We start from the raw sequence: 18,570 nt of genomic DNA, 5'->3' as shown, positions 1-18,570 counted from the left end.
GACTTGTCCAAGGTCTCCCAGGTAGTTTTCAAAGGAAGCAGGAATTGAACTTTGTGTCTCAAGTCATAGTCCTATGCACCAAGTCTAAGTGGCACACTGAGGCAACATTCAAGGATCAGGATCCTATTGTACCAGGCACTGTATACACAAGTAAAACAGGTTTCAGAGTAGCAGCCGTGTTACTCTGTGTTCGCAAAAAGAAAAGGAGGACTTGTGGCACCTTAGAGACTAACACATTTATTTGAGCATAAGCTTTCACGAGCTACAGCTCACAGTCCCTGAGCTAGGCAATTCGCAGTCTAGAATAGTGATAAAATGTCACAGGTGAGAGTGTGTGAGGAGGACCAAGAAAAAGTAAACCAATCATGTTATTATGAGCAATAAAATATGTCGAATCACAACCTATAAATACCAACATAATGAGAATATTTCTGACAGTAGAGATCTTCGATCTAGCAGACAAAAAATAATGTGATCCAATGGCTGGAAGCAGAAGTTAAATACATTCAGACTAAAAATAAGATGCAAATTTTTAACAGTGAGGATAATTGACCATTAGAACTACTTATCTACGGGTGATGTGGATTCTCCATCACCAGAAATCTTTAAATGAAGATTGGATTTCTCCGTCTGAAGGATATGCTCTAACTCAACTTCAAGATGTGGGCTGGATGCAGGAATTACTGATGCAAAGTCTGAGGAGTAAATCCACTCTCTCACCGCTGTTGCCAAGAGATTGTAGAGTCTCAATTCGTTCCTCACATCCCTCCAAGGATATGTCTACACTGCTTCTGTAGGAGCGAGCTTCCTAGCCTGGGTCAACAGACTTGTGTTAGTGGGGCTTGCACTAGCATGCTAAAAATAGCTGCATAGATGTTGCTTTGATGTTGTGACTCACGCTGGAGCTCAGGCTCTCAAGCCCAATGTCTACACAGCTATTTTCAGCTCTCTCCCTGTGATCCCTCATGAAATGTCTTGACCATTCATGGCCTTTAAAAGATCCCCTGGCATTCTTCCCAGGAATGATAAAGTGAGGACTGGTGTTCTAGCCAGATTACATTCTGCTGCCCTAAATTCCCCCTGCTATTTCAGTTGGACATGGTGTTCTTCCTCACGTCCTGTCCTAAAATGATGTGCACTGTCAAATATATGCTGTGTTCTATCCCAGAAAAGGCTGAATTTCAATGGTGGAAGAAATAACCCATAATATTTATTGCATGTGAAGTATTCTGGGATCCTTCTGGATGGAGAGCATTACAGACTCAAAATACAGTCCAGGAGTCTGATTTCTCAAAAGACATAAAAATTCAGCTAGGATTTTCAGCTGGGATTTTCAAAAGCACATAAGCAGGTTGCAGAGTGGCAGCCGTGTTGGTCTGTACCCGCAAAAAGAACGGGAGGACTTCAGGCATCTTAGAAGCTTCAAAAACAGACTCCAACGAGAAACTGCTGAGCTTGAATTAATATGCAAACTAGATACTATTAACTTGGGTTTGAATAGAGACTGGGAGTGGCTGGGTCATTACACATATTGAATCTATTTCCTTAAGTTAAGTATCCTCACACCTTCTTGTCAACTGTCTAAATGGGCCATCTTGATTATCACTACAAAAGTTTTTTTTCTCCTGCTGATAATAGCTCATCTTAACTAATTAGCCTCTCACAGTTTGTATGGTAACTTCCAACTTATCTGTATGTATGTATATATAATGTTCCATTCTATGCATCTGATGAAGTGAGCTGTAGCTCATGAAAGCTTATGCTCAAATAAATTGGTTAGTCTCTAAGGTGCCACAAGTACTCCTTTTCTTTTTGCGAATACAGACTAACACGACTGTTACTCTGAAACCTGAATTACTGGGTGTAATTCTCTGGCCTGTGTAATGCAGGAAGTCAGACTAGATGATTACTTCTGGCCTTAAAGTCCTGAATCCATGACTAAACAGCAGTCCCAACTCATCACCTGCATCCTGTGTTAACTTCCTGTGTAGTACATGATGGTAAATCTCCGGTGTGCTTTTTAGAGTCACTATGGGACCCCTTTGCCCCTTTGACACTACACAGCATTTTATGGAACCCTGATATCAGTAGATGCAAGGCCTAGTGAAGTCAATGAGAGCTGTGCTGCCTTACACAGGTGATGAATTCAGTTCATAATGTCAAGCACCAGCTTCCAGAGGGAGATGTTGCCCACCTTCATGCAAACGGCAAGAATACATAAAATGACTAACAAATCCAGAGAAAAGATAGCTACTGCAGATAGTAATTAAGCCTTTTCTAATCATATACATGCAAAATTAGACTGACTCTAAACAGTGACTTCTTATCATGGATTATTGTAAGTACCACAGTAGCATGACAATGTACTGGGCACTGTATAAACACATAATAAATGTTATGCTAGGGGTTGGCTGAAATCTTGTTGAAATTGTTGGGCATACAGCTGCCCTTCATTCAGGATAAAGGTAAGAAGCAATTAAGCTGCTTTAAGGAATAAGATAGCTGAGACAATAGGCATCACTGCCCAAAACACAGGCCATGTGCAAGACTGGTCTGGCACTAAGCTAGGTGAGTGGAGGGGTTCAATGGGGGCTGAATGCAAATGCAGAGGGCTGGGCACTCTTTTGGTGGAGCTGTGCATATGTGTGCACAGAGATGGCAGAGACACCTCAGAAGCAGACAGAGAAGTCAGAAGAAAGCCAACAGCAGCCAGAGAGGCATGTGGAATGTGAGAGAAAGTTAAGCAAGAGAGAGCTTTTTGGGCAAAGTGCTGGCTATAAAAAGAGGCTTGGGAAATTGAACAGGGAAACTGCCTCCTGTTACTTGATTCCTACTGTGATCAGGAAAACAGGATTTTGTGTACTTTCTTTATAAATAAAGAAGATTTATGGAAAGAATACCTGGCTCCATCATCAATTTCTCCTTCTAACAGAAGCAACCTACAATACCCCAAATCTTGGCTAACCACCCAGAGCAAAAGGGGTACTATTAGAAATCTAATATAAATGAATATTTTTCCAATCCTGCAGCCAATGTATTTGCATAACTGAAGTTAATGGGAGTTCAGAATATATAAAAACTACAGGATCTTGTGAATTGTTAGGACCTTTCAAATGTGGATCTGTGAAGTTAACCAGCTAAATATCTGACCTTGTTTTCAAAGGTGTTGATTACACACATCTTTCATTGAACTCAATCAGCTTTGCTGAAAACCAGACTATGTGAAAATGTTGTCCCATGTCTTTCATTGCTTTCCACAATATTTTGGAATGCTTTGAAATCAATTAGAGCTGCTGGGAACTAAGTACTTTTGAAAGTGAGACCATTTATTCAGGTGCCTAAAATGGATTTAGGAGCCAAACTTCAGCCATTAATATTTTGGAAAATCTTGGTAAAGATCAACTAGAAAGCAACAGTTTGGCCTACTGGTTCCAGCAAGGCCTGGGAGTCATAACACCAACTTTCTATTCCTGGCCACGGCATTGACTTGCTGTGCATGTAACCTTAGACAACTGACTTGGTAGCTCTGTCTCCTCATCGGTAAAGGGGTTATAACACTACCTGCCTCACAGGGATGTTGTAAGGTTTGCTTCACAATGGCAGGTCCCACCCAGCCCAGGTTTGGGATATGAACATAAGAAACAAAGTGATGAGCAAAGAAAGAGAACAGGAGAACCTGATCCCGCATTAGAGTACCACTGAGCAGCCACCAAATGTCTTTTGCCTATCAGTAGCATTTAAGGCCTCTGACATAAGAACATAAGAACAGTCCTACTGGATCAGACCAATGGTCCATCTAGCCCAGTATTCTGTCTTCTGACAGTGGCCAAAGCCAGGTGATTCAGAGGCAATGAACAGAACAGGCAGTCCTCAAGTGATCCATCCTCTGTCGCTCATTCCCAGCTTCTGGCAAACAGAGGCTAGGGACACCATCCCTGCCCATCCTGGCTAATAGTGACTAATGGGCCTGTGCTCCACGAATTTATCTAGTTCTTTTTTGAACCCTGTTATGGGTAGCATGTGTATGAGGACCACACCTTAGCCCACACACAAGCATCCATTGCCCACACCTGGCTTCTTTCTTCTTCTGAAGGTTTGGCTGACATATCGGAAAGTACACCTGTGTTTTTCCTGCTCTATACTTCACCGTTGCTACCAGTGGAGGAAGCGCACTGAGGCAGAAAAAAGCCCCAAGTTTTCCCTTTGTTGACAGTGCAAAGAGGACCCATAAATCTAGTTTTTCCAAAGGACAAGGCTCTTGGGCTGCTACCCTGCCAACAACAGGTCAGGTGCATACTTTGGGACAAGTCTGCTCTTAGTTAAATGACTGGAACTCCCACTGGTTTAAATGGGAATTGCTGCTAGGTCAATCCAAGGCAGAATGGGGACCATGGTGTCTTAAAAAATAATAATAATAAAAAACCCAAACCATTATTTAGGACACATGCAATTCCCAGTGATTTGAAGTTGGTGTATGTCTCTGTCACAACTGAGGGCTCTCATATTTTTAATGATAAGTGAAAGCTAAGTTATTAACAAAGAAAAGCCTGGCAAGTAAATGCGATCACTGAGCAATGCAACAAACAATACGGTGTACAGGACTTATAATCTTACCCCTTTTCAACCCAAACGGCGAGTGAATGTATGGGACCTTGTAGATTATTCCAGCTGAGAGCAGAAACTGATGATGGAGTCTTGTATTTCCCTTGGTATAACCTTGTTGATTTACAAGGAGTGCACAAAGTTTTGCATCTCTAAATCAAAGACAAAGGTAGTAGTTTGCTTATGGGCCCAAGCTTCTTTCAGTCAGCACCCCCCAGCCCCTCTGAAGACTTCTTTCAGGGTCACACCATGCTTACAGGATGCTGCTTGGATCTTTTGCCTTCCCTAAGTCTCTCTCAGTTTGTCTGCCCTCCAGCTTGTCTTTTATACATACACAGATCCCCCCCCCCCCCGGCCCTAAAAAAACCCTGGTATCCCATGGAACCCTCCACCTGCACAGTACTAGTTTCTGGGCAAACTCTGTTCTGCCTTGTTTTAGGTAGGTTCCCTTAACTGTCTCTTTCAGCTGTCTTAAACAAAGGGTGCATTCAGTTTCAGGAAGGAGTAACCTAACCCATGACAAGATTTTGCCGAGCTCATGATGTCAACATCACATCAATTTGTTACCAAACCCCATGTCGCTGTGATGATGACCAGTAGTGATACATGACATTTAGAGACATACATTTTGAGTGTTATGCTGAAAAACAAAATGTGTGTTTCTTGGGTGCAGACAAACTGTTTACTGAACCCAATAAGTAAAGGTGGGTTTAGATTAGGGGTATTTGATTCATCAGACATTTCTAGACCAAGGACATTTCTTTATGAGGCAATCTCATCCCTGAGCTTTATTACATTTCAGAATAAATCAAGTTTGTTTAATATGTAGTTAACATTTGCACTTCATTCATCTGCCCCCCACCCCCACCAAACAAACACAAAATGCCCTGTACAGCGAACTAATGGCATGGAAATAGCTACCACATTCATCACTCAAGTACCTAAAAGATACCCAATAATTTATCTTGACTATGTTACTTTCAAAAGGAGAAGGAGAGATAAATAAACAGCCACAAAATACGGAGGTGCTTAGTTACAGGAGAATAATTTCCAGTGTTGGTGCAAAGGAAAATATGAACGAGCCCATTAAGCACATGCTCATGCTAATTTATTTACATTTAAAGAATTAGTGACCCATTTGCTGTAACTAAATGCAAGATAATTAAGACTGGGAATTACCAGCTAGAATCCATACAGCAACAATAATTACCCTTAAAAATACTGGAATGCTGAATGTGCCAACATTAACAATTCATTTTAGTTTGCATGCCAACCATTTCTCACATCACTACACAGGATCTTTAGACTACTGCATGGTTCATTGATGTTTTATGAGAGGACACGGCATGTTGAATTTCCCCTTGAATGAAATGGCCAGTAACAAGGAGTGCATGTTAAACAGGTTCCTTTTCAAAAATGGTTTTCCATACGTGTTTTAGTCTCTCTCTGGTTAATGCAGAATGCGTACATTGTATGAGTTTCCAGTGCAGCTGGAGAAGCTGCATGGTCTAATGGCTAAGGCAACAGACTGCCCCTCAGAAGGGCTGGGTTCTCTTTCCGGCTTTACTATGTGACATTCGGTAAGCCATTTCATCTCTGCTTCCCTAGATTTTAAGCTCTTGAAGGCAGGAATTGTCTCCTAACCTGTGCTTCTACAGTCCCAAACATATCAGGGCCCGAGATCCTATGTACTAAGAAGTTGACCAACTTTAAACTAACCTACTCAAACATTTTTTCATCAGGTGACTAGGACAAGGGTGGTCTATCCTAGTGGTCAGAGCAGGTGTCAGGTACCAAGGACTAGTGCCAGTTCTGGAGTCAGTAGTCTGAAGCAGGAGCCAAGGGCCAAGCCAGAAGGTAGGAACTGGAGCAAGCAGGGTAGCAGGAAAAGAGGGGTTCTGAGGTGGGGCAGGACAGAGGCAAGGCAGGAGCAGCAGGAACAAGGTAATGTAGGACAGCCATGGGTGGGCATGAGCACTGAGCAACCAGCAATCTCCTGCTGGTTTAAGAGCCAGCCCGCTGAGCCCCCTTGCTGGCCTCTCCAGCCAATCAAGAAGCACTGCCAGTCAGGCGGCCTGCTGCAAGCTAGCTGGACAGATGAGGTTGCCCGGAGATTAGCTCTGCTGCAGGCCCTGATTCCTGATACTACTTTCCTGTGCTAACTCTGGAATCAATCCAGCCTCAATCCAGCAACACACTTCGGGACAGGTTTTTAACAGGACACAGCACCTAACAATTCTATTGCACTCAAGCCAGGTGCAACCTTATTGAGCTATCTTCACTGCTGATCTGCAGGAAGGAGTAAACAGCACATAAACCGGTGGGCACTATACTAAATTGGGGGGAACTGAGAACATCAGTGAGCTCAGAGAAAAAACACAACAATCCGATAAGATTCATTGTGGAAATATCCAAGCCAGTTCAATAAATGCACAGGAAAGTGATCTGAAGTATGAGAGCTGGTTGAAAATTAGGAAATTGCCAATTTTTGATGAAAAATCAGGATGAAAGTTTGAAGCATTTTTTTTCAACCAGCGAGATGGAAAGTGGGAGAGTGAAGGCAGAGTGACAGAGACCCTGGGGGTGATAGAGAACAGAAAATTAAACGTGAGTTTGCAATATGATACAGTTGCAAATAAGGCCAAAGCAACTTTAAGCTACATGGTGGATGACTGGTCCAGGTATCAGGGGACAACGTGAAGGAGGCTCCTCCCACTTAATTGCCCCAGGGTCAGGCCTGCACTCAAGGAGCACAGTAACTACTCCATGCACCCTCAAGAGTGAGCGTCATCCTAAATGAGCCTGGGAGGGCAAGCAGAATAAGACGGGGCCATTGCCTAACTTCCTTCCACACTGACCACCGACTGACCAGGTGTACTAAGGGGATGCACCCTCTCTGAGACAATGTTTGGCCCAAGCTCTCCCTGGGATGCTTTGGCCCTTATTGCAGGCCAAGGATTAAATAGCACCAATTGGACCCAGTTTGATATGAATCCTAAAAGAAAAGGAGTACTTGTGGCACCTTAGAGACTAACCAATTTATTTGAGCATAAGCTTTCGTGAGCTACCCCCCCCCTACACACAAACCCACTCTCCTGTTGGTAATAGCTTATCTAAAGTGACCACTCTCCTTACAATGTGTATGATAATCAAGGTGGGCCATTTCCAGCACAAATCCAGGGTTTAACAAGAACGTTTGGGGGGGGGGGTAGGAAAAAACAAGGGGAAATAGGTTACCTTGCATAATGACTTAGCCACTCCCAGGCTCGTCCCCTAACGCCCCTACTCTACTTGCGCTATATTGATGACATCTTCACCATCTGGACCCATGGAAAAGAAGCCCTTGAGGAATTCCACCATGATTTCAACAATTTCCATCCCACCATCAACCTCAGCCTGGTCCAGTCCACACAAGAGATCCACTTCCTGGACACTACAGTGTTAATAAATGATGGTCACATAAACACCACCCTATACCAGAAACCTACTGACCGCTATTCCTACCTACATGCCTCCAGCTTTCACCCTGACCACACCACACGATCCATTGTCTACAGCCAAGCTCTGCGATACAACCGCATTTGTTCCAACCCCTCAGACAGAGACAAACACCTACAAGATCTCTATCAAGCATTCTTACAAGTACAATACCCACCTGCGGAAGTGAAGAAACAGATTGACAGAGCCAGAAGAGTACCCAGAAGTCACTTACTACAGGACAGGCCTAACAAAGAAAGTAACAGAATGCCACTAGCCGTCACCTTCAGCCCCCAACTAAAACCCCTCCAACGCATTATTAAGGATCTACAACCTATCCTGAAGGATGACCCAACACTCTCACAAATCTTGGGAGACAGGCCAGTCCTTGCCTATAGACAGCCCCCCAACCTGAAGCAAATACTCACCAGCAACCACATACCACACAACAGAACCACTAACCCAGGAACCTATCCTTGCAACAAAGCCCGTTGCCAACTGTGCCCACATATCTATTCTGGGGACACCATCACAGGGCCTAATAACATCAGCCACACTATCAGAGGCTCGTTCACCTGCACATCCACCAATGTGATATATGCCATCATGTGCCAGCAATGCCCCTCTGCCATGTACATTGGTCAAACTGGACAGTCTCTATGTAAAAGAATAAATGGACACAAATCAGATGTCAAGAATTATAACATTCATAAACCAGTCGGAGAACACTTCAATCTCTCTGGTCATGCGATTACAGACATGAAAGTTGCAATATTACAACAAAAAAACTTCAAATCCAGACTCCAGCGAGAGACTGCTGAATTGGAATTAATTTGCAAATTGGATACAATTAACTTAGGCTTGAATAGAGACTGGGAGTGGCGAAGTCATTATGCAAGGTAACCTATTTCCCCTTGTTTTTTCCTACCCCCCCCCCCAAGACGTTCTTGTTAAACCTTGGATTTGTGCTGGAAATGGCCCACCTTGATTATCATACACAATATCAGGAGAGTGATCACTTTAGATAAGCTATTACCAGCAGGAGAGTGGGGTGGGGGGAGGTATTTTTTCATGCTTTGTGTGTATAAAAAGATCTTCTACACTTTCCACAGTATGCATCCGATGAAGTGAGCTGTAGCTCACAAAAGCTTATGCTCAAATAAATTGGTTAGTCTCTAAGGTGCCACAAGTCCTCCTTTTCTTTTTGAGAATACAGACTAACACGGCTCTTACTCTGAAACCTGTCGCTATGAATCCTGTGACTTAAAAACTGCCCATTTCTTAGAATCCCCTTAGAGGACAACAACACATCGCCGGAAACCACAAAGCCCACCTAAACACAGAGTGAATAATTAGACATTCCTGAGCAGTCCTGCATTCTTAGGCCATGTCTATACTGCAACCGCGAGATGCAATTGCAGCTTGAGTAGACATCCGTGGGCTAGCTTTAACCCAGCTAGCTCCTCTGCTGGAGCTGTGAAGCGGCGGCAGTGCATGCTGCAGATGGGCGAACCCCATGAGAATTACCCACGGTTCCAGGTGGGTTTGTGTGGCTCACACTGAAGCTTGTGCTTCCATAGCTTCCCTGCTCTGGCACTCAGGCTAGCTAGATCTTAGGTCTTGTCCACACTAGGGATTTGCACCCGTATAGCTAGGTCTCTGCAGGGTGTGAACATGGACCCAGCCCCAGCTATCCCGCCCCAGCCCCTGGTGTAGACAGCGCTAGAGCTAGCTGCCGCGTCTTGGGGAGGTGGATTGACTCCAGCAACGGGAGAATCCCTCCCACCCACGCAGGCAGAGCCTGCAGGGATACGTTAGAGCAGGGCAGCTGCAGTGGTGCAGCGGTGTCTCTGTAGCTCTTTAGATGTAGCCACCCCCAATGCTAGCTCAGGTATGTCTTCTCGAGCTGGGATCTCATCCCGACGGCCGTGTAGACATCCCCTTCCGCACAAGGGACCCCGTCTTGAGTCATGAAAACTCATGTGGACTTTCCTGAGATGGAGCCGTTCTCATTATGTCACAGCAACGCTTAGATGCCCCACTGAAACGGGGACCCCTTTGGTCCAAGCACTGTACCAAAAACCTACAGAGCCCTAGAGCGCTTATCGTCTAATTAAACAAGGGAAATACGCTGATCTCCATTTGACGGAGGGAAACTGAAGTGCAGGAGATGAAATGACTTGCTCAAGCTCCCATAGGAAGTTTGTAGCAGAGCCAGAAACTGATTTCAGATCTCGAAAGTGACCACTCTTTCCCTCTTTTTTCTAAGAGGAGTCTGTGGATTAAACACGTCTATTCCCCTGTTGCTCCTGGAGGGAGAACAGAGATTAAAGGCCCTCAGATGATGTCTGCCTTTTGCATTAATGTAGCCATGTGTTCTTTCCATTAGCACAAAAGGACCTTACACCTATGCATTGAGCGAGGACATTCCCCATGTACATATAACAAAAGGAGAACAAAGGCACTGAAGGGATTACAGCCTAAACACAGTGGTTAATAGAGTCTAGTGTGTAACTGACAGGTCAGATAATTCGCCTGCAGCAGTGGAAACAGTGAGTAAGAGCAAGTAGATGTATCATCTCTTACAAATTTCTATTTACAGGTTTTATAAGACCTTGATGCCCCCAAGCACCGTGAAAGAAAGCCTTCCAGATTAATTTCTCTTAGCAGTACAATGTGCCATTATTTACAGCAGGATTTAGTCCTACAAAGAATCAAGCTTGAGCATGTTTTAGGGTCTCTCTGGCTGGGTAAAAGCACCTCGCATCTGTAAACATCTCTAGCATAATAGTAGCCACACTGCCACGGATGCAGACGAACAAGGTGATGCGTGTCAAGGCGACACACTGCACTAGGAATATTAACACAAAGGAAGCTGCGTGCAGTGAAGGAGAGACAGGACAGCTAGTAAAGAAAATACAACCAAGGTTCTGTTACAAATTCAGTAGGGCCTAGAGGCCCCCAACTGAGATCAGGGCCCATTGTGCTAGACATTGAGAGACATATAGAGACATTGAGTGTGACATAGTCCCTGCTCCAAAGGACAGACAAGTTACCCAAAAGATGGAGGAGAAACAGAAGCACAGTGAGGTGAAGCAAGTTGCCAAAGGTCACTGGCAGAGCAAGAAGTTGATTCCAGTCTCTTGAAATTCAGGCCAGTGCCTACACACTGGGTGATGCTGCTTCTAAACACATGATAAAAACTAGAGCTGACGGCAAAAAGGTAAGTATTTGCTACTAAAAACAAGTTATCAAGTAACTTGGGCCTGATCCCATCAACGATGAGCTCATCAACTAAAATCATACCCTTAATGATTTTGTATTAGTTGTATTGAACTCATTGAGTTGTAGCTCCTGCTCCCAATGAAGTCAATGGGAATTTCCTGTTACCTGCTGTAAATTTGCACCTTTCCTTTCCACTGAATGCCTCCTTGTTTTTATATTGAGGCAGGGAGAACAGAAGTTCCTGATCCACCTTTTCTGTGCTAGTCAACATTTTGTAAACTCAAGTGTATCCCCTCTTATTTGCCTCTTCTCTAAGGTATACAGTCCTAAAATTTCCCATCTCTCCGGGCCCTTTTTCCATGCCACTAATAGTTCTTGTCACCTACCTCTGAACCCACGCTTTTTTGCTCACAAACCACCCCAGGGCAGTACTTGACAATGGATTTAATGCTCTAGTTCACAAGGAAGACACATGATTGCCAACATTTACTATAAGTGCTCTTTGCTCAGTAAGCAATGGACTACGTGGACACTTGAGAAAGAGGTAAACAGCACCCATTGGTTGTAGATGGTTTAATCCATTTGAGGTGACTAATGTGATCATTTGGTCTGACCTCCTGTATAACACAGGCCATAGAACTTCCCCAAAATAATCCCTTTTGAGCTAGAGCGTCTTGTAGAAAAAAAATACAATCTTGATTTTAAAAAAATTGCCAGTGATGGAGAATCCACCATGACTCTTAGTAAATTGCTCCAATGGTTAATTACTCTCACTGTTAAAAATGTACGATTGATTTCCAGTCTGAACTTGTCTAACTTCAACTTCCAGCCACTGGATTGTTACACCTTTGCCTGCTAGACTGAAGCATTATCAAATATTTGTTCCCCATCTAGGTACTTATGGACTGTGATCAAGTCACTTATCTTTGTTAAACTAAATAGAGTGATAGATACCCAGAGCTCAAAGGCAGGTTTTCCAATCTTTTAATCATTCCCGTGTCTCTTCTCTGAACCCTCGTTAATTTACCAAAATCCTTACTGAATTGTGGTGATCAGAACTGAATCTGAAGGCATGAAGATAGTTACGAGTTACCATTGGCACAAAAGTAAATGCAGCAATGGATATATGCTAGGAGGCTCAATAAAGTTCTTGTAATGTGCTGCAAATGGCTTCCAGTCCAAAGGTCTTCATATTCAGCCCCATGCAGGATCATGTGCAAAATGTTAACAAATGCAGGAAAGGTAGCAAGCCCAGATTTTCAGAAGTATTTAAGTGCCTAGATATGCAAATGCCTACCCTACTGGAATTTTCAAAAATGGCCAGGAAGTCACCCTAATTTACAATGAAATCAATAGGAGTTAGGTGTCTAACCTGCTCAGACACTTTTGAAAATTCCACTAAGCACCTAACTGCATCTTTAGACAGCTAAGTTCCTTTGGAAATCTGTCCCCTTGTGATTTCCAGTGAGACTGATATTTCTATGTCCCTCCAAAGCTTTCGAAAATCTCTCCCTTAGTGCTTTACTGAATTGCGAAGACCATACTTAAGTACTGTATGTGGCTGAATAGGGACCTTAGCAATTGATTCCAATGGAAGCATATTTAAGCCAAAGGCTTTTTATTGGAAGCACAAACAGAAACAAAAACACTGTGATGTATGGTGCAGTAGTTGTACCGCAAAAGGAAACTAAATAATGGACTCATACTCTAATGATTTTCATAACTATTAGCTTTGCTAATGAGTCATTAAAAATTTACTCCCTGTACAGATTCAGCAAAAGAAAGCAATCCTTTATTAACAGCTTCTCTGAAAGCTTTTACTTCAGCTACTTTCCAAAATATACAGACATCTGGATTTAAAAAAAAATGCAAAGAATTGCAATGCAATGCACAGAAAAATCTTTTAATAAAGAAAATGCCAGGGGTCCCTAAGAATATTAAGCACTGCTTCAACTTTTAATATGTACTGACTTTTAATAATCAACATGGGGAAAAAAAGCAAAGAAGAAGAACCAATGGAAATGCATGAAAACCAATAGCACAAAAATAGAAATATATTCAATATACAAAAAGAAAAGGAGTACTTGTGGCACACGGCTGCTACTCTGAAACCTGTCATTATTCAATATACAGAAGTTATCATTAAGCACTTTTGTAATGAATACGAACAACACATAATACAATAATTAAATGTTAGTCTGCAAAACAGAGGGATGTTGTGAAATTATATTTTTTTCTCATGAACAATAAAACAATTTAAACGGTTTTGTTTGTTCTTAAATGGTGCAACTAATGGGAAGCAGACCAGCACTCATTCAGTCTTTCCAACTCACAATTTTATTACAAGTCTCTGGACATTTGGTATTTTGCTTAAAGCCCCAGCTCCTGGGGTCAGGTGATTATTTGAGAGAAAAAACTCAGCACTGGGGTTTATTTATTGTTTTAAAGTACATTTCTAGCCTGCCTGGTTGCACAGGAAAGCTTGAAAACCTGACCCCTAAAAGCTGAAAATGCAAAGGGCAAATACATATGGTGATTTTTAGTCCAATCTCCCAATTTGAGGGGGGGAAAAAACTGTAAATGATGTTGCTGCCCAGTTAGGATCATTCTATCCATTTTACTTTAGGAAATCAAACTAAAATATATGTAACCCTTCTGCCCATCAGAGTTGGCAGCAACAAGGGCCGGGTTCAATATCTAGGGGATCCATTCCAATAACACAATGCAAACCGGCTCGAGCCCCCACCCAGTGACCTGGGACAAATATATACCACCCCCGCTGGGCGCCTCCAAGAGGCAATACTTCCCCTCTCGCAAGCACATAGTCTGAGTGTAGCAAAAAGCCTTTTAATAACAGAGAGAAACAATGTGGCATTATGTTGGGGAAACACCACCAACAGGATTCATAACACAACCCATGAGCAAAAACCCACCCCAAGCAAACTGGGGCGTGTCCTTTCCATTTGGTTCTTGAGTCCAGCAACCCCAAATCACCCAAAGTCCCAAAAGTCCAATGACCCAAAAGTCTCTGTCCCTGGTCAGGGCAGCCCCAGAGTTTGAAAGTTTATCTGCAGAGTTTTACCTCCCAACCTGGGTGGAGATGGGGGTGGGGGGAGAGGTAAGGGGCACCTTACATGATCTGAAGCTGACCGCCCCACAGCTCCATAGGCCTTCGCTCCACTCCACCACCCAGCCCACAAACTGCTTCACTCGGCTCTGCGGCCCACAAGCAGCTCCCGCCGTCCCACGAACTGCTCCACCAGCCTGTCCACAAGGCACTCTAGCCATTCCGCAAACTGCTCCACAATATATCTTCAGGCTCCCCTACTACTTAACACAATGCTCAGTGATTGCAGCTCTTAGTCAGTTCAGCTCTTTGGTGAATTCAGCTTGTAGTAGGAGAGCCTCAGTGCTGGTGCACCATTAGCCCAAAGTGAGCTCAGCAGCCTGTAACTAGACTCCTAATGGAATCAAAATTAGCTCTGATATTCCACAGTGAAGAGAGGAAGAAGTGCAATTAGCATGTAAGGCCCCCACTGAGGGGCCCATGCCACCAAATATTAATACTTGTGCCCAACCTCTCTCAATTCACAGAGTTTTGGAACCCATGACCCTTGCCTAGCGAGTGCTACTTAGTTGATGGTGAGTACCTCCATCATAACAAAAGGCCAAGTACAGTTCCAAGCACAGTTCCCATAATCAGGGTAATAACAATTTATTCTTCCTGTCCCAATAACAGAGACACTGGGGATCCCACAGCAGCCAAAATGACCATTTGGGCAGCTATGGCCTCATTCTAGGCGGGGTGGGTGTGCCTATGCAAATGAGATCGGCCCCTGAAGTTCTTTTCCACAACTTGCCACACCTCACCACCAGATGTCAGGGTGGAGCTCATCCTGACACTGCTTACATATATATTAGGATTTGGAAGAACCCAGGGAAAATAATAGGTATGAAAGAGCTTGAAAGCCAATGCAGTGATAGCTAGTGCTATTCAAGGGAACTCTGCAGGTCACGCGTAGAAGTGACAGTCATGTGGCCAACAACCTTAATCATTCTGACAAATGGACAAACCATCATTAATTACCCAGCTCATGCCAAAGATGTAGAAAATAATAAACCTCCAATACTCTCTCTTTTGGACTCAGAGAGGGTGTCCTGTGGTATCGCTCACAATTTGTTCCTGTCATAGGCCAGAGCGCACACCCCAACCCTCTTTCAACCCCTACTCTTAGAAGCCTTTGTAAGTTTCCTACGTAAGAGAGAGGCAATGGAAGTACAATGCAAGCCCACTTAGCCTAGCACCCAGGGGGGCCTGATCCAAAGGCCAATGCAATAAATGTGGGTCATTTTCTTAAATGGAATTTAGATCAGACCTTAATCTGAGAAACCATGTTGGCAGATAGGCAGTGTGGGCAGTGGCTCAGGCCCTAGATTGGGATTTGGAGCCTGGGAGTGAACTTTTGGCCCACTGACTTCAGCGGGGCCAGGATTTCATCTGTTCCTGGTTCTGCCTCTGACCTGGTGTGAGACCTTGGCCAAATCTCTTCACATCTTTGTGCTGCTGTTTCCCCTCAGACCCAGTGTCTGTCGTGTCTATTTAGGTTATGCCCTCTTTGGAGGAGGGACCATCTCTTACTATAAATGTGCCTGGCACTAGTGCAGTGAGTCCTTTATCTCAAGTGCTTCCGTAATACTGATACTAACTGGGAATACTAAAACCGGTCTAGTACTCATGCTTCATTTTTAGCAAGCACCAACCATTTAAGCTAATTGTGTGGCAGCTGAGGACATCAAACCCCTTTTATTTTTGAGGGGGAAAACTCCAGTGTCTTTCCAGGGATTGCTTATTATGAGCTACTGGTGGCATTCTGTAATTATTATCTATCCTTTGTATTATTGCAGCACCCAGGAGTGCCCCCCAGTCATGGACCAGCATGCTGGGCTCTGTAAAAAAGGACAATTCCTGCCCCAAAAGGTTTTCAGAGGGTACTTCTATATTGTCGTGAAAGACCCATGGCTGGTCCCGGCTTGTGGCGGTCAGGCTGTGGGGCTAAACATTACAGCATAGATGCTCGGGCCCAGGATCTGATAGCCCACGAGGGGGGTGGGTCTCAAAGCCTGGGCACCAGCTCGAGCTCAAATATCTACACTGCTAATTTTAGCCCGGCCGCCCAAACCCCGCAAGCCCAAGTCAATTGATCCAGGCTTTGAGACTTAGTGCCATGGGGTTTTTATTGCAGTGAAGACATGCCCAGAGTCATCATGTGTTAGCTTAACTCCAATCCCACTGACATCAATAGGAGCTTTGCCTTACACGTATACACCCAAACACCCCAATGGCCTTGTTCCCTAAGTTGCTCCCCGGAGATTTCTTTGCATGCCATGATAGTACAAGAATGCCAATGTCAAACAGGGCAGTTCTTCCCAAATCCAAAGCACATGCAAGACCCTGCTGAAACAGTAGACAGGCACTGCAGTGTGGCTGGTGACTACCTCAATAAACCATGGTGAAATGCCCCCTTGTGTAATATTTTTAAAGTATTTAATTTTGACTTTGGTTTGGTTTGTCCAGGAGACACACTTGCCAATATGACAGTGGCATAGTGCTCAGCAGGTTTGTTGTATGCTGAGCACACACAGCTCCCACGGGCTCCCATGCATTGCCAAACAGACTAAACACTAGGTAGGATCAAACCCTTTGTGAAAATAGCGGTTCCTCCCCGGCGCCCAGCAGGGGCTGTGTATGACTGGGAAGGACATACACAATTAGTTTTCCATTAGTCTGACTGCAGTGCTGTCCTTTATTCTTTACTGACTTCTTGACAGTATTTTCTATTCAGATTACACATCAGGAGGAGATGTTTTTGGCTTGTTTCTTTAAATTCTCCATTCTAAACACACGATTCATTGTCAGCATTTATTGACTAGTTTTGCTATATAAGCAGACAACAGGCTTTGCTTTAAGCCATTTTAAAAGGAGAAAGAAGGTTGATATTTCTATACTACTCTCTTTTAACCCCATCACATGAAAGGTGGTCTCAGGGTTCTGGTGCTCAACAAACCTAGGTTCAATTCACGGCTTTGCCACAGACTCCTTGGATAGCTTTGGGGAACTCATTTACTCTTCCTGGGTGTCAGCTCCTCATCTTTAAAATGGGCACAATACTACTTACCTTTCCCTCACTGTCTGTTTAGCTCGTGATCTCTTCAGGGCTCTCACTATGTGGATGAACTTCTCAGGCACAGCACCGCAAAATGGCCCCTGGTCTCAGCTGGTGGCCTCTAGGTAACATAAATCATAAGAAATGATAAACGCATCCAGACTCCATTAGAAAATCCATCCCTTTTCAGCCAAGCTACTGCCCCGTGAGAATTAATTTGCTCAGTACAACATTTTATTTCATTCTGAATTGTTTTCATGCCCTTCATCATGCACGTGGGTTAAATCCTGCCCTCACGCCCCATAATCTTTCTCAGAGCTTATAGTGCCCTGTGATTCTAGAAGTGCCAAGTACATGCCCCATTTGTGGATGTACAATTTGTAACAGTCCAAAGAACCTCCTAGTGATGACATCCTTGCTACTCAAGAGGGCAGGAACAGGAAAGCCACTGATGGCTATCTTACCCCACAATAAACAATTTTATAACACAACCTCCATTAGCGCTGTCTGAGGAAAAGGCCTTAGGTGCCATGGAGTAATGTTAGCCCAGATTATGGAGGAGAGGGAAAATATCAAACTATGCTCATGTATAAACAGAATTTTTTTCTTATTACTATATTACAGCAGTATACACAGCTCAGCACAAGCACGCTTCTGGGCATACCCATAGGGAGAGATGGTCCCTGCCCCCAAGTGTTTACACTCTAGAAGAGACAAAGGAAGTGTTAACATCTCCACTTTTTAAAAAAGTTTCTAATTTTTTTATTATTTTTTCCAAATACAAGAAATATACCAAAACCCCAGCTTCATCTTCAGGGTCTACATTAATCAGAGACCTCTAAAAGGTCAGCCCCAATTGCTTTGAATTTTTTCGTTATTCCCTTTCTGAGGAATGCCAGATATTTGTTAGCTGTGAGCGCAGCCACATCAATGAGCCAGGAACAAACATTTGGTGGGGATCGACTTTTGCATTTATGCAGGATTTTTTTTTTTTTTTAGTTTCCAAAGCTACACGTTGGAACCAAGCTGCCTTGTTACCAGGTAACCTCCAGGTCTCGGGAATATATTCAAGAATGAAATTTAAGGCGGGTGGGCGGGGGGA

The 18,570-nt window shown here is 43.7% G+C and overlaps 1 long non-coding RNA gene across 1 annotated transcript in view; it reads right to left on the bottom strand.

Annotated features, from left to right (window-relative positions):
* The window catches only part of LOC141986132 (uncharacterized), a 105,777-nt gene that overhangs the window by 77,401 nt on the left and 9,806 nt on the right, over positions 1-18,570 (bottom strand). Inside the window, exon 2 of the long non-coding RNA XR_012639212.1 lies at positions 17,481-17,589. This is a non-coding gene — a long non-coding RNA (uncharacterized LOC141986132). The remainder of the gene's footprint in view (positions 1-17,480; positions 17,590-18,570) is intronic.

The sequence above is a fragment of the Natator depressus genome, chromosome 4, assembly GCF_965152275.1.
Source record: "Natator depressus isolate rNatDep1 chromosome 4, rNatDep2.hap1, whole genome shotgun sequence".
NCBI lineage: Eukaryota > Metazoa > Chordata > Testudines > Cheloniidae > Natator > Natator depressus.
This window is presented reverse-complemented; position numbering and strand designations above follow the sequence as displayed.